We start from the raw sequence: 16,362 nt of genomic DNA, 5'->3' as shown, positions 1-16,362 counted from the left end.
ACAAAATTGAACTCCCTGATGAATATGGTGGTATAAGTGCTACTTTCAATATTGGTGATCTATCTCCATACTTGGATGATGAAAATTTGAGGACAAATTCTTTTGAAGAAGGAGAGAATGATGCGGGAGCAATGTCGAGCTCTAGCGCACTCTTACTTAACGCTGATCCGAGTCCTTATTTTGGCGCTAAAAGAAATGCGAGTTATGTCACAATGATAAGTTGGACATCGAGCACGAGCTGATCCGAGAAAGGCGTCCAAGGAGTGTCGCCCAAGGAGAGTGCCGCCCAAGTTAAGAGGATGATTTTAGTCTTCCTCACCTAGTTTTCCTCACCTAGTTTTTACAAAAATCTAGCATATTTTTTCTATATAATTTTAAATAATGCCTTGGTGCCCAAGCATGCCTAGGAAATAGTTTTTAGCATTTAATGCTGCCTTGGAGCCCAAGTACATCCTAGGCTATATAAGGGACAAAAATCCTCATTTGTAATCATCCAATTTTCAGAAATATAAACCAAGTGTAGAGATTTTCTCTCAAACTTTGAATGCTTGCGAGTGTTCTTGTCTTCCTTGCGAGGTCGGCGCCATATTTCAACCTTGTTTACTGTGTGTTCTTGGTTGAAATATCCTTTGTTTCCCTCCTTGTTCCTGTGTGGTCTTGGTTGGAGATCTCAGTTTTAGTTGAGTTATCTTGCGAGGTTTCTTAGCTAATCCATATCCATTTTTACTTAACATTTTCCGCTGCAATTTAAACTCTAAAAACACAAAAATATCACTCAAAACACTTCACCAAATCAGCCCCCTTTTCGTGTCTAACATTCACACCGATTTTGTACCCGGTTTTACATCAAATTGGTATCAGAGCTTTGAGCTCTATGGATAAGAATTTAAAAATTGAACTAGTTTGGTGGAGTCCTATCTCAAACCACCATTTGTAAGATATTTCTTGGACCCCTTTACTTTGTATAATATTGTACATTTCCATTTGCATTTAATTTCTTGCATGAGAGAAAAGAGAGAGAGAGAGTCATCTTACATGTTTCATGAGCAAATTTCAGAAAAAGAAAAGGAAAAAGAGAAAATCAGTGAAAAGGGGTGTGTCATTTCACGAAAGAAGAAAGAAGAAGAAGGAAAGAAGCGGAGACGCCCGGATTCGAACAAATCCGCCCGTCCAGGGCCCACGGGAAAGAAAAAGTTGAAGCTGAAGAAGAATCCGTGCGGATTCAAGCGAATCCGCCCGTCCTGAACAATACGTCCGTCTTCTTCACGGGACGCCCGTCCCGTGTGTCATCCAGAAGCAAGATTTTGAACTGTGTCAAAATCCGTGCGGATTGTTCACAATCCGCCCGTCCCGACCAAGCCGCGCGTCCTAGGCACAATCCGCCCGTCTTTCCCCGCTTCTCAGCCAACGAAATTCTCTGTCCTAGAATCCGAGCGGATTCTTGCAAAGACGCCCGTCTTCTTTCTCGACAATCCGCCCGTCCCGATTTAAATCCGCTCGGATTGTTCTGTTCTTGCAGATAAAACGGGCCCGACCCAACCTTATCCGTTCGGATTCCCTACTCCTTCTATATAATCACCCCCTTTCTCCCTCATTTCCTCACCTTACCAAACCCTAAAAACACTCATCTCAATCCTCAAAAACACCCCCATCACCAACATCCAAATGGCACCATTGGCAAACACCAAGGGAAAGGCCAAGAAATTGGTTGAATCACTCGGGAAGAAGCGCAAGGGATCAACCTCTTCAACACCGCGAGAGGTAGTACTACCAAGGAGCACCCAACCCTTAATGAGGGGAGGCATTGAACAACTCAACCGCTTTCAAGAGGTGCTCTTTCAATCCGACGACCACCGCCAAAAATTTGTCGAGTTACTAGGTAAGAAGTACGAACCTACTCAATTTGTAGACACTAGGGTGTTGTAAATCCTTAAAATAAGGTACCCTACCGAGATGTTCTTTAATGGCCTTGGCATTGGGAAACTTTTCCATGCCCATGAAGAGACTTACCTTAGTCTCACCCTTGAATTCTTGAGTAGCCTTCGCATTATGGCGGATACCCACAACAATGTGGGCATGGAGTTTAGGTTATGCAACCTAGACCATGTTCTTTCTCTTGAGGAATTTGCCTATATTTTCGGTCTTGAAGTACCCACCGACTACACCGAAAAGCCCGATAATTTTGGTGTGGACTTCCTTTGGAAGGCTATCTCCGGGAGGGACTTTACCCATATAAAGCGTTGCTATACCTTTGCCATCCAACATACGGTGATTCGATTCACCGAACGCTTTGTAGCCGGTTGCATCAATGGGAGGTACGAACAAGATAGGTGTACTCTCATCGACTTAACTTTTCTTGAGTCCTACTTGAATGTTCGAGCGGTGAGGCGTTATAACTTTAATACGCCACTTGAGATACTTACTAGGTTCCATGATTTTGCTCAAGGGACCACCCAACTCAAAACCTTCGTGATGGGAGGTCTAATTACCATTTTGGCTCACCACCTTTGTCCCGGGTTCAATACTCGAGGAACCTATACTCCTCTTGAGGGGAGGACTTTGATTGATGAGCACACCATCTTCCACAGTCACCGATGGTGTAACTACACTCGAGATGGGAGTGTGGAGTGGCACACCAAGGGATGCACTTCAATGATCCTTGAGGGATGGAAGATACCGGGCATTGACCCAAGATTGAGTCCATACTCTCCTCCACCAAGCTACCTCCTTGAAATACAAATTCTTGATAATCCCCCTCAAAGGGAAGAGCCACACCGTCAACCACCTCGTGGAGGGCCGGGAGTACCTATTCGCCCACCTTCCTACGTACCCATCCCGCCATACCCTACTCCTTATACCGAATTCCAACCGGAAATCCCCAACACCCCGGGTATTAATGATTTGATGGCACTCATGAATAGAGTGGACCTTGGGGTGCATAAAGGAAGGGAAGACAACTACTTGGCCCTCTACCCCCAATACTATAACATGGCTCAACAAGGGTATATTGACCCCGATGGTCCTAAACCCTCTTGGGCACAACCGGAGCTCTTGTTCCCAAATTATGGGGACCAAGCTTGGGGTCGAGGAGACGGAGGGCATTCTAGCCAAGGTGGAGGGTACTCGGGTCAAGGAGGAGGATTTGACCAAGGAGGATATTGGGGCCAAGCACCCGGATATGATCAAGCCGGAAGCTCTCATGGTTATGGCTATGATCAAAATGAGGATGACGAGTGAAGGAGGCCTACTTCACCACTTCCATTTGTATAATACCCATCTCTCCCTCTCTCTCTTTTGTATATACATTGCATTTAGTGTAGCTTTTGCATGCATTTGTATTATATTTCATATTGCATTTACATTAGTTAGTTCATATAGTATAGTTGCATTGTATATATCTCACATGATTCATGTAGATAGTTGCATATAGATTAGAATTCATGCATAGTTAAAAATGGCCAAACCTATTCATTTCTACACTAGAAATAGTGTTTAAATCGGTTTGGGGAGGTTTGATCATAGGTGACCATAATTTACTAGAAATCATGCATCATATAGTATAGATTAGTTTGCATTCATTTGTTATATAAGCCATATAGAATTGCATTTAGTTAGAGCATGCATTCATTCATACCATATCATTGCATTTGTACTTTATTTCAAAAAAAATCAAAAATCCAAAAACATGTATTTCTTTTTCATTCCTACTCCTACATGTACATTGAGGACAATGTCCAAAATAAAGTGGGGGATGGGAATTTATATTCCAAAAATACATAAAAATTGAAAATTTTCGAAAAATCACAAAAATATGTCTTTTAATTTCATAAAATCAAAAACCATAAAAATTGAAAAAATTGAAAACCCAAAAACATGTTCATTTCCTTTGTAGTATATTCTTGTATATATTGTTTTGTATATATTGTGTTTGTTCTATCCTTGTTCACATTGATTGACTACGCCACATCCGAGACATGAGGATATTGAAGACCGCATGGTATGATCTTTCCAATCTCCTTTTCCTCTTTATGTTAATGACTATGTGGCTCTATTTTGATTGATGCGGTATAACAATGTGAACTTAGGACTTGCATTTAGTTTATATGTCATATTAGTTGGTAGAATCATTTGCATTAGGATGTTTATTTGTTAGTTGCATCATGGCATGTAGTTGCATGTTAGAAAAATTTTGCGAAACCGTCTACTTGGGAAGCTTGACAAGTGTATATAGGCCCTAGTAGATGCTTTTTGTTCTTAAGACTTTGCTTGTTAGAATGCTTGTAAAACACCCTAGGATGTGTCATGCTAGTATCCTTTGACCTATGGTTTAAGGCCTAGTCAAGAGTACCTTGTGGTGTGATAACTCGTTGGCTATCGTTTATTCCAAGGTGACCCTTGAAACCATGCAACCATCATTCATCCATGTTCTACCATACATTTTGTCAACAAAAGGGAATGGGCACAAAAAGAAATCAATTTGAGTTCAATGAAATGAAAAGTGAAAGAAAGTTTGCAAAAATGCATCAAATGAAAAGAGGAGCAAAAATAGAACTCCTAAGCTTCAAATACAAGGCACCCTCGTTACTAATTGGGGTGACTTTGAAAATGTTCAAAAAGAAAAGCAAAAAAGTTGTCAAGTATTGAGATGCCAAAAATAAAAAAGAAATGGCAAAGAAAGTGTTCTCAAATGTCAAATGCCACAAGAAATTGGGGGGAAAAACAAAAACAAAAGCAAACTCCCAAAATGAAACTCAAATATTTATTGATCCCTTTATCCATCGTATCCATTTTTGTGCATGGTAGAGAGGGGACGACCCTTCTTCTTGTCTAGGCAAGAGGGGGAATTCCGCGATCCTCCAGTGTTTCTAACGCCATAGGGAGTCTACTCTTGACAAAAGCATTTAACGATTGAGGACAAAGGTACCCTAGCTTGACACAATTTGGAGGTGATTTATTGGTATCCTTCTAGGCTTAGTAGTTTGAAGAAATTGCATCTATGAAGGAGTGTGTACCCTTGAATTGCTTCCCTTGTAAATAATTTCCGCCACTTAGATGAGGAAAGTGGCTATTCTTTTTGTAGATGCATCCATTACTTGATTTTGTGTGCTTAATGTTTGGATGTGTCGCCATTTTGGCAAGACCCACCTTGCCTTGCAAGAAGGCATCCTACCTCATTGTTGTCTTGTTGTGAGTTGAAGGGGCGGAGTGAGACCCGCTAATTGTCTCATATCGGCTATATTATTAGGATAGGTTAGTATTGGTCCTAGTCTTTGTCACCTCTTTACTCGGGACGAGCAAAGGTTCGGTTTGGGGATATTTGATGTGACCATAATTGGCGCATATTTAGCCCCCGAATTAGCCTTGTTTCCATGCTTTTTAGTGCTTATTTGGGTTATTTCTTATCTTTAATTCTTTGTTTTGCATATTCTTTGAGATTTTGATCCATTGGTAGGAAAGGAGTAAGAATCTTGCATTTTCATGGCAAAACGAGACTAAATTGATCGAATTCAATGACCAAGCATCAAGGAGAGACAAGATTAGAAGGCCTTTGTACATATTATAGTAGAAGAGCAATGTTGAGAAAAGATCCTTGAGTCCCCAAGGAAATCCCCAAGGAATTTATGAAAAAAAGGGAAGAAAAGAAGATGAACTACTGCTGAAGAACAATTCGAGCGGATTGTCTACAATCCGCCCGTCTCCCTACTACACAATCCGAGCGGATTCCCACAAAGACGCTCAGATTACCCCGACAGAATCCGCCCGGATTCCATCAAATCCGCTCGTCTTCCATTAGCAGAATCCGTCCGTCCCGACCTTAATCCGCCCGGATTCTTGCACAGCACAATTTCGGCTTCTCCAAGCTACAAAGAAAGAAGCCCTTCCTCCGAAAAATACCGGCTTCTCCTTGCTCAATCTCAAAAGTGTAATTACTAGTTTAGCCCTTAGTTAACCCTAATGCATCCACCTAATTTCCACTATAAATACCCCATTTGTAATAATCAAATCATCAAGTTTTATGAGATTATAATCAAGTTTTATTAGAAATTCCTCTTAGATTAGATTAGGAGTAGATTAGAATAGATTAATCTTCAATCTTTCCACAAATTACACATTAATCTCTCCTTAATTATTGTTCAAGTTTATTATTCAAGTTTATTATTGGGTAATTGAAGATTATTGGGTTATTATTGGGAGATTGACAACCTTCCATCAATCAATCAAGTTTCTTCTATTATTCTTTGCTTTATTATTTGGATCATCTCAACTTTGGTATAATTACTTTACTCTTTAATCTTTATTGTTCATTTCTTCATTCTATTATCATGTTTATACTTGTTGTGATGATTGACACCATTAATGACATGTTTCCCATGATGATGAGTGAGTAGTTACTTAGCTAGGATTAGTGGGTAATTAAGGGAAACCAACATGGGATTGATTCATGCTTAATCTAATATGTTCACATGATTAAATTGCTTGCTTGTTGTGATGTCAACTTTATGCACATGTTATGTTTGATGAATTGCTAAGCCTGTGAATCCTTGCATTTTTACCATCTCTTATCTACTCAACTTGACTTGTAAGATATAAACCAACTCGAGTCTTGTTAGACCATGCATAGAAGTTGAATAGGAGGAAAGTAAGTCGACTTGTAGGTGTTGTACAATCTAATCGATTCGGCTCCGGGACCCAACCCTTCCTATGAACCGTAAGACATAAACCAACTCGGTTCCTCCACAACATTAATTGCTTGCAACTTTGTAAACATGTTTGTATGATCAACACCATGAATCCCCTATGACCCCATGATATCCTAGCACTTTTAAGCATTTGTTTACATCTTCTCTTTTATTGCTTGTTCTACTTTATTGCTTTTATTAGTCTAGAACACAACTACAAACCCAACCAATTTGTGACACTAGCATAAATTGAGATAGATAGACTTAGAACCCAAAGCACACCGTCCCATAGATCGACCTCGACTTACCGCTAACTAGTAGTTTGTTGAGTATTATAAATGTGTTTGATTGGATGAGTGACGACATCGTCCGGATCACCTAGACCGGAAGGTTAGAAGGGGTGAGACCTGCAGTGAACAATAGAATGCTTTAGTGAGGGCGGAAGCTCAGCTAATAGTATTTTAGGGCGAATTGAGACCGAAAAGAGATATCCATTGCCCCTTAGACCGACACATCGTCTATAATCTGTGACCTTAACTTCGATTGACTGACGTTCATTGATGAACCGATATCCTATCCCTCTGCTTAATTTATCTTCTCTCTATTTCTCTTCCCTTAATCTCGTTAGTTTAGTCAAAACAATCAAAACCCCCACTGTGACCATAGACAGACCGAGTAGACAAGTGGATAGTGACCGCCTCCCTGTGGAGATCGACCCTACTTACTGCTAGCTTCTGTTAGTGTAACTAGGTATTTTATTTTTGGTACTTGACGATGGTATCACACCATCACAACCATCACAACACCACCACACCACACTCCAGCGATGATCAGCGAACCACAGTCATACACATTACAACAAAGCATCTCAAATCAATTAAGCACAACTGAGTAGGGAAACCCTACCTTTTCGCAATCCCAGCACACACAAGCAATCAATAGCAATTCCTCATGACACCATCACCTACACACAATAATCACATAATTCCAATTATCACATGCCAAAACCCCTTCCCCCAAATCACAATTTAGGGCAAAACCCTAAAGAAAACAAATTTATAGAACTTACGAAATCAGAGGCTTACCGACATAATCGACGCAAGGAAAGGTGAACTAGACTCACAAACGATCCACACAATAGGGGGAGATTTGGAGAGAATTAGAGCGTCGTTGAGTGTTTAGATTTTGTAAAAATATAATTAGAAACTGATTACGCGTATTATATAATTCTAAGCATCTCCAAATCAAACCTCGGAAAAACACTCGTCAGACCGGATACTCGGTCGAGTATTCCACATACTCGGCCGAGTGTTCCTGGGCAGTAGCCAAACAGGATACACGACACACTTTACTCGACCGAGTAGGCCATACTCGGCCGAGTACCAGGCTTAGGAAAACCGTAGTATTACAGTCTTCCCTCCTTAAACAGAACTTCGTCCCCGAAGTTCCAACCCAACTTATAAATTATGGACACCTAACACTAACTCCACCAACCACGCTCCCTTCCACAACATGGCTCACGATATCGTCTCAATTACAGCATAGTCTCCCAATACTAACTCCGTAATAATATTGGATACCCACAACATAAGTGTTGCCAACTCTGTCCTACTTCCATAACGTTCATAAGCAAACTCAATACCAAGACAATCCACCAGCCAAGATCAACCACCAAAACGGAATGTTACATTCTACCACCCTTAAAACGAACTTCGTCCTCGAAGTTTACTCACACACATAAACATCATCACTCAAATCCGTTAACACTATTGAAGTTTACCCACACTCCAAACACCGTACTACTACAAGCACTGCCATTACCTGTAATAAAATCGACCATCACACAAATCCATCCTTATACTACACCAACACTCAAACTTCCAATTGCAACCTATATGACCATCAAACTCTCTTGTCGCATCCTACTCCTCTTAAGATAAATGTTACGTACTCGAAACTCACTAATACTAGGTCCTTTACTATACCTCCCATAATCCTCATTACCACCGCATGTCAACGATCACCCACTATAACCTCAAGACCTACAACCATTCCTATATCCAGCGCTCTCTTTCTCTAACAGTTCTCATGCCTCCAATTATTCTGTCCTCACATAACATATATCATAAAATCCTCAGTATTACCATTACTCCATCTCTTCCACATAGCCGCAAAACGACATACTTCTATATACATATACACTCATCTCCATGATCTTAATTCACGATCCACGATTATCACACACACTCACATTAGCTTCCCAGGTTCATCTCTTTTACTACCACAAAACTCACCCTTGACTTGACATGATACTAAGTCCCAAAACTCCATACTCACTGTCCCAACAAAAGGTGTTAAACCACATGTAGTTCCAATTCAATACCACAAATGCTCTACAATCTCTTGCCATAACTATGTGCACCAATGCCTAATCTAAAACAGGATCATATCACAAGTGTGCGTCACCAATTCTCTTGTCCTATTACAATCTCCCACTCAATGCAAGGTGTTTTGCAGGTCGTACTTACATTTGATCATATCTTGAGTGGTTTTTCTCGATCTGGAGATTAACTGTCTGACCGGAATTATCTATCATAGATACCTTCCGAGCGTGGCAACGCATTTCCAGTTAACTACTCCTCGAGTGGCCTTGAGATTTCAAACAACCCTGACAAGGGGTGGACAATTCCTATCGCCATATTCCCTTCGTTCAGCCACAGTCCATCATAACCCAAATCATACCCAGTTTGACCTCATTTACGAAATCGTAGAGTATAAATCAAAGCTAATCAGAAGTTGTGCCAACTTGGGCGAATAGTCTCTAGTCAAAAGAATTGACTCATAAGAATACTATATTAGCTCTTGCCACGACCAGGCTTTATGAATTACCAGAACTCTATAAGCGGTCACTGCCCGACAGATTGTCCCATACAGTCTACCTATGTGATCGACTAGTCATCCCATATGACTCTATGGCACTTGAACTTGCCATCAGTCGCATCACACTCTAGTCACTTTGAGACGTCACCTCATATAAGTAACTAGGGGCGAATACCATGTCAATCCAGTTCACTTTAATGGGGTTCAATTTGTCTCTACAATCCATTCGGATACGACGAGGTAGCGGGTGAGTTTAATAAAACTCAAACGATAAATGCGATTATCACATATGAATAGTCAATACACTATTACTACTTCATATTCTATAATCTATAGTGTATTATTAACACTAATTTAGATGCAATAAAAGCTTGGAAAGTAGATATACCCGATATCCATATATTCCAACTTTATTAATTGTTATTCCCTTCCATTCAATGTCATCTCTAATGACATGAATTTATCCAAGTATATGTCTAGACTTCTTACTAGACTTGGGCTCTTTAACTTGAAAGATGCTCCCACTGTTATCACATAACTTGTGACAAAATCATTTGTAGATGGAATCACCCTTAATCCCTTCATTGACGATTTTATCACAATTTACTTGGATTCCTTTTGTAAAATTTGCAATGCGCGAAACTAAAACACCTTTCTTAGTCTCTTGCTCCTTAGTCAATAGGTCATCCTAGGGTTTCAAAAAATCCCTTTTGAGTTTGGAAACTAAAGTTTGGGCAACACTTCAACACCTAACTTAGTTTGTCATCCAAACATGTGAACGAATCCTTAATTCTTCTCAAGAATCTCAAGGATGTTCTTTAAGGCTTTCACAAGCCATAATGTGGGAATTATCCCTTTAATTGACTTATTGCGCTCTCAGCATATATCACATCATGGCACGTGCGTCTGTTGGCATACATGATCATTCTAATGGCGGAAACATTAGAATTTGATTTCATGTGATCAACAACTTAATAGGTTCAGTGAATGATTATGACTCCATCATAGTAATTCTACTTCCATCAACATGAATAGCCTATTTGACTTTGTTGTTGTACAACAGATGTGAAATATCTTATCCTCATAAGACTCTCAACTCTATGCCAATATTCTTTCACATAGATTCAAAATATAGAAAACTTTGCATCTCATTCCAAGTCTCCTAGTCACTCTTGCCAGAAGACAGAATTGGTACATAATTCTCAATAAGTAATTTGTTATCAACATATAAGACATGGAGAAACAATTCTAGCTCCCACTTAACTTCATGTATAATCATGATTCTTCAATCATGTGAATGAAACCATCCACTATTATCACATGAATAAAAAACATAATCCTTTAATGCTAGCTTAAGACCATCTTGTGATCATTTAAGATAGCTACGTATAATATGTTAGGATTCTTAGATCTTCATCTAAGGTTTTGTGTTTCAAATACTTCCTTCTTTCAAACACTTCCTTCTCTAAATTCCCATTTTAGAAAAGCGAATTTTAATCTCATTTGCCATTCTTCATTAAAATGAAATGCGGCAATTCCTAACATAATTAATTTTGATCAACATCTTTATGTCAATCTATGCTTTTAAGTACTCTAAAGCTCTATTCACTTTAAGGAGACCCTTTCCTTTAAGTAAATCTACTCTTGAGTAACAATTTTCGGATTGTAATACTATGGCTCGTGTGTAACATGGTCATAATACTATCACTTTCACAAAGTAATATTTTTAAACAATAAGACATGTGCGATAAACTCCCACTGAACTATGCTCTCATTCTATCTTCATAGACTATAGTTCAATACCAACTCCCACTCTATAATTCTATTACTTTCACAAAGTAACATTTCAACTATAAGAGATGTTTGTAACGATTCAATCTACTCCCACTCTATCTCTCAGAAATACATCTATCTTCTTGAGAGATAGCTTTGTGAGTTACAAACATATATATTTAACAGAGTATTAGGAGTTTATCTAGACTATGTATATGCTTTCAAAAGGCCATCCCTATCATGTCAGCTTGATTCATGTATTTTGACAGTCTGATCCATGTCATATGGTTTAAAAGACTCTCTATTCTAGGTATCTCATGGTTGACCATCCGTTTAGAATAATGTGTCCATATGGTATCGTAAATTCCTTACTTGATGAGTTCAAAAACTCATTACAGCTTTAATTGATCTTACATAAGTAAGTTGTTACTTTTAGTAATGATGACATAAGGAGAATCAAATTCATAGCTTATGGACATATAATGATCCCATCATCATAATCGTCTATTTGATCAATTTGAGTTGTTTATCTAATGTTTCTCTACACAAGTAATTAATGATGATGATTTTAGAACAAATAACTTAATAAAACAAGTGATTTGGGTTGAAAACCAAATCACCGATATCCAAAATACAACCCGTGTTTAAAGGATATAAACCAATTTCCAAGTCACACAAGGAAATTAAAATAGTTCTAAAAACTTTAAATACATCATAAAATTAAAGACAAAGCAAATAAAAGTCAAGCTTCCATTGATCCATCACCACGGTCGGCTACTCTAGCTTCCCACATGATCCTCTAGGCTTGCTTCTCCTTACCCTTGTCCTTGGTAGGGGGCCCTATTTACAATAAAAAGGGTAATTATCACAACTTGTATCACATACTAATTGAGATTGAAACATAAAAGATAGGGATAGTCATATACCTACTGGAATAACCTTTCCAGCTTTGATGTCGCCAAGGTATTTGGAACAGTTTCTCTTCCAATGCCCAACACCACAACAATAGTGGCACTTGTCCTCGGTGGGGGCACTGTACTTGGGCTTGGAGGTACTAGCTTCACAAGCTTTAGCTGTATTCCTGTTGGGAGTTCCCTTCTTTCCCTTTTTCCCGCTCTTCTTGAAGGTTCCCTTGCTCTTATGATTGACATTGAGCACATCTTTGGTGGTGCTAACACTTAGCCCCATGTCTCTTTCGGCTTGCACAAGCATTTTGTGCAACTCATCAATGGAAACCTTCTTATCATGCATATTGAAATTCACCCGGAATTGAACATATGCTTTGATTTTGTTGAGGGAATGAAGAATTCGATTAATTACGAGTTCATTGGGAATTTCCACCTTATTCATTTTCAAGGTCTCAACATGCTCCATCAACTTGAGCACCTGAGGGCTCACCTTTTGGCCCTCTTTGATGTTAAGATCAAAGAATGCGGAAGCCGCCTCATATTGAATGACCCTAGGAGCTCGTGAAAACATGTTCAGAAGCTTCATGTAGATCTCATGAGCTGTGCTAATCTTTATAGCACTTCGTTGGAGTTCGACCTCCATAGCAAAGATCAACACATTTTTGATCGCGGCCGACTCCTTTTGGTAAACCTCATAGGTTTGCCTAGCGGCGGGGGTGGACCTAGCATTAGGTTCGGAGGGAGATGCCTCGGTAAGGTAACGAAGCTTGTCGTCACCTTGCGCGGCCAAGCGAAGTTGCGCGTCCCAATCGGCGAAATTAGACCCATTCTTTTCTAACTTACATCGATCCATGAAGGATCGGAGCCATGACACATTGGTAAGCGTGGTGGAACTAGTGGATGCGGACGTGATTGGAGTTGCCATTGCGGTTGTTAAAACAAATTTGACTACAAAATAGGAAATGAAGGAATTAATTATCATCTATCGTTTTAATAATACTCGTAAATTTAACTACAAGTATTGCATTTATATAGTGACCTCCACCCAACTAATATAAATGATTCCGAGATCCAAATTCATATTAATACGGGTACGGTAAGCCGAGTCATCCCTAATTAATATAACTCGGTGGATTAACTCTTTAATCGGTTCTACTTTTAGAACTCTCGGTCGATAAAAATTACTATAATTTTCATCTTTAGCCCGGAACACATGCGACTACGGTCACGAATACTTCCGTTGAGCTCAATCCAAATTTCGATGTAATAACATTTTACTACCCCACTTCGCCAACGTAACAAGGTTTGTATTACGGTGAAGCCGGATTAACTCCCTTATGAAATTGGTACTTCATGGGTTTCTACTTTTTGGCAAGGCTAATTCTCAATTATTATATGTGAGAGGTCTTGTCAATTTATTATCTATCACGTTTTAAGTGAACTAAAGTGGTGAACTACGATAATTATAATTGACACGGTCGATGACTCGATATAATATGCATGTGTTGTTATGGCGATTTGACAATGCATGCAACATATTAAAAGAAATGCAAAGCAATAAATAAAATTCCTAGTATGGCCTTCCTAAAATAGAAAATCAAATAATTTATTACATATTCGGAAACCAACTCCTTTGGTCCCTTGAATATTCAAGTGACACGCCTCCCAAGACACCGTCTTCGTCGGATCACCTTTCCGAATGGCACCGTCTTTGAAGATGCTCCATAATTACAAATAATAATAAAATACAAATCTATTCCTATTATACATTTGTAAAATGGAAAAACTAATAAAACTAAAAGTGATACGGGATCACATTAAATTACAACCGAATCAATATTCCCTTTCATTACGGATAATATTGATTAAAACTAAGGCCATACTAAGATAAAATTACATAATTCAAAATTATATAAATAAAAGACATTCAACAATTGAAATATGCAGCATTATAATATGTACCTATCATGCCAAATGATGTGCCAAATCGCCCTATTTAACTTATGTCGTACATATAACCCGGTTTTATGGAAATGCGTGATAATAACCTTTTAAAATCACCAACTAACACTTAAATCACATCTAAGCTAAAGTTAATTATCCTAACACTTTTTAGGACTCAAAAATTAGTCATCACTCAATTTTTGACAATAATTCAACTTGATTTAATTTTATGCTCATTTTTGACCTTAAAATCATAATATTAATGAAATAAATCCAAATTAATTTATAAAAATTTAAAAATTTGAATTTTAAATTTTTGAACATTCTGAAATAATTCCATGACACTCATAATGTCAAAAATCATGGTTAAATTTTCGAATTAATTTTGAGAAAATATAGTTGAATTTTATCGGTTTTATCTCATAAAATGTTTAAAGTATCCAAAAATTACTCCAATAATTTTTACAACCTTAGATATGATTAGTGGGATATTAATGAAACTTAAAATAATTTTCTCAACCCATGCAATACGTTTTAGCTAATTTTGCTAAAATAGTCACTATTTATACTATTTTTACTCTAAAAATCCATAAATCATGCTAAAGGAAATCTTTTAATCTAGAAATTTACATACTCTATTTAAATTTTTCATGTGACATCATATTAAAAGATCATGGCTTAATTCAAGATTTAACTATTTTTAACCATTTTACCTCTTTTAATCCATTTTTATTTCATAAAAATCATAAATCATGCAATATTAATCAAATTAACTCGACTTTTTACACACCACTTGTAAAATATGCATGTGAGGTCATATAAAATTTCCAAGGTCATAAACTTAGTTTAACTATTTTTAGCATTTTAATTCCCATTTTAGTCATAAAAATGTAATAAAATGACCAAAAATCATTAAAATGAGCAATAAATTTCCATAAATCATAAAAATAACCTAAATATATTTTAGGACCAGAATATATAACATGCATGGTGATTTCGTGGCTTATACTTATAAATCACAAATTTTTAGTTTTATATGTTAACCTTTTTAACTAGGAAAAACAATAACCGATTATGCATGCAACATCCTATGCTCTAATACCACTTGTTAGGTTCATATACCTATTATTAGACTCCTCTAATAGTGAACAAATTAACTTGTTAATTATATGTTCTTTAGATCTAGTGCATGCATAACTAAATGAAAGATTTATAAGAAAAACAATGTTCCTTACATTGTTAAATGGTTCGAAAATATGGGCACAAGTAAGGTCACCTTCCTTCACTTGTGTTTATTGAGCTAAATATGATGGATGATCCTCCTAAGACTCCAAGTATAGAAGCCACTCCAATAAATTGCACCCAAGATTAATCCCAAAAATTCCTACTAATATTAACTAGATATGTAGTAGAAATGTTCCCTTAATATTACTAATATTTCTAGTATTACTACCTCTAGTAATAGTTTGATGTGTATTAGTATTTGTGAGAGATTTTAGCAATTGCATGTGAGGAAAAAATTGAGAGAAAACAAGTAAAGAACCACTAGAAAAATTGAGCAACAAAATGCTCTATATGGAGAGCCAAAACCGGTGGCCTCTCCTTATGTGGGGAATCATTTTTCTTTTGTTTTTACTCTCTTGTTTAGTTTTAAGTTGAGTGGTGTAAGAGTAGGCATGATTAAAGCTAGTATGTAAGGTCACTTTCATGCTTTAATCATAAATCAACAAAGACAAAAGAGCATCTTTTGCTCTCTTATTTGGCCGAAAATATGGACCCATTTTGGTCCATTTTTGCCTTTTGTCATTTGTCCCACAAATGCTTATAAGTCATATGTTTAACTATCTTACATATTTAACTATTAATGTAATCATTTAACACTTAAATATTACAATTAATAATATAATATACACTCCACTTTTTGAGTAGTATACTACCATTATATCAATCATACAATGGGTCCCATAATTACTAGTTAGTTAAAATTACAACTTCTTGTAACCTTAAATAACTAATTACCTCTACCTCAAAACTTATATTAAAACCTCAACTAATTTAGTAATTTAACACTTAATTACTAAATTAAATCTTATTTAATCACATTACAATAAGACGTAAAAATTGCACTCCCATAATTAAGGAATTAATTAATCTGTATCGCATACAATTAATTAAAT

Source organism: Silene latifolia, chromosome 11 (genome assembly GCF_048544455.1).
Source record: "Silene latifolia isolate original U9 population chromosome 11, ASM4854445v1, whole genome shotgun sequence".
NCBI lineage: Eukaryota > Viridiplantae > Streptophyta > Magnoliopsida > Caryophyllales > Caryophyllaceae > Silene > Silene latifolia.
Note: the sequence above shows the minus strand (reverse complement) of the source record.